This window comes from Solanum tuberosum, unplaced genomic scaffold (assembly GCF_000226075.1).
Source record: "Solanum tuberosum cultivar DM 1-3 516 R44 unplaced genomic scaffold, SolTub_3.0 scf00577, whole genome shotgun sequence".
Lineage (NCBI taxonomy): Eukaryota > Viridiplantae > Streptophyta > Magnoliopsida > Solanales > Solanaceae > Solanum > Solanum tuberosum.
This window is the reverse complement of record NW_006239491.1, coordinates 274653-276632: the sequence shown is the minus strand read 5'-3', so window position 1 is coordinate 276632 and position 1980 is coordinate 274653.

Genomic DNA, 1980 nt, shown 5'->3' with positions numbered 1-1980 from the left:
ATTCAATTGCCGGTAATCTATACATATTCTCATACAACCATCATTTTTCTTAACAAACAAAACTGGGGCACCCCATGGGGAAGCACTAGGTCGAATGAATCCCTAGTTTTACAATTAAGCACAGCATAATAGGGGGACAACCAAGTCATGCCTAATATTATGTCAAAGTCAATCATATCCAAAATCACCAAATCAGCCCAAGTTTGAAAACCCATAAACACAATAGGACAAGCACAATAGACATGGGTGACTATGATTGACTCTCCAACAGGGGTAGAAACACGAATGGGAGCATCAAGTATATCACAAATCATCTCAAAATCAGAGGCAAATCTCACAGATACATAGGAATAAGTAGAACTCGGATCAACTAACACATTAGCCATCCGGTCATAGACAAGAATAGTACCTGTGATCACCGTATCAAATGCCTCTGCCTCATTCTTGCCTGGAAAAACATAACATTAAGCCCTATCATCTTGACGAACCACTTCCCTACCTGGTTGCACATTACCTCTGCCCCTGTCACACCCCAAAACCAGATGTGATGGCACGTGCCCAAACCCCACCGGACACGTCAGCCTAACACCCAAAAACCCGACGATACAGAATTTATAAACAAGAATAAGATAGAAAGATAAGCGAAAGTCTTTAAATAAACTCAACATAACCCCAGAATTGGTTGTCACATGTACAAACCTCTAATACAGAATCTGAATAAAATATACAAGTCTCATAGTAAAGTTCTAGAATAGAACAGAACAGTAAATATAGATAACTTGAGGGCACGTCTGGAATGAACCGCTACCTCTCAAGTAAGTCTAGAAGCTCTAATCTGAAGATGAGTAATAACCCGGATCTGATAGAGCTGTCAACCTACACAACTGTGTAGAAGCAAGGGTGAGTACCAAAAGCAACAGGTACTCGCAAGTAACACTAAACTAAGCTAAACTAGCAGCTACAAACAACTCCTTTCAATCCCAACCGAACACCGAAACTTCATTCTAACAGCGAACCAACAACCTATACTACACAATTCATAATCAACAGATATATCCAACAGTATCTCAACATCAACCTCATATCCTCATATAAGAGCAAATAGATCATATATCACATGAAGAGGAGCAAGTAGGTAAAATCCACACACCACAGACAAAGATGAAGTCAAATGCGATGCAAATGCAATAATGATGTCATGTAGTCGTGATGCATGTCTGTCCTAAGATACACATCTGTTGACGTAATCAGACCGCGCTGAATACTCAAATCAGAACCCATGGGGGCCACACATGGACCATGTATCACCGCCGGAACCAGATCCCATCGGCATCCAAATCGCTAGCCGGAGCTAGTCCATCTCATATATCTCTAGCCGGAGCTAGTCTCAACTGTGTCTCATATCCATCCATCCTCATATCAGTGTCTCAGAACTCATGCAACAGATAGTTCACACATGGGATGAATAATGAATATGCACATGTCATCAATCACAATCATATCACGATCACATCATAATATTACACATCATTTGTCTCAATCACAACCATATCACGACCACATCATAATATTACACATCATTTGTCCCAATATCAATGTTTGTATCAATCATAGCCTACTCATGCTCTCCTATCCCCTCAATATCAGTTATCACATGACTTATTCAACAAATTCAAGTCACATATAACACATTTAGCTCGTTTTATTCCCCATCTTTCATTTACAACAAATTTCAATCAACAAATAAAACCCATCCTCAATCCCCATTACTCCCCAACACAATTAGGAAAGTAGTCATGTGTAGTCTAAGAGTTTAACAAAGTTTAGAAGTCACTTGCCTCAAAACACTTCAACTAGTAACTCAAATTTGAGTTTTACCCTTCCGAGCACGCTCCAAATCACCACAATCTATTCATAAATGGAATCCCACAATAAATACGAATCTAACAACACCAATATAGTGAAATTTGGAGAAAAGGG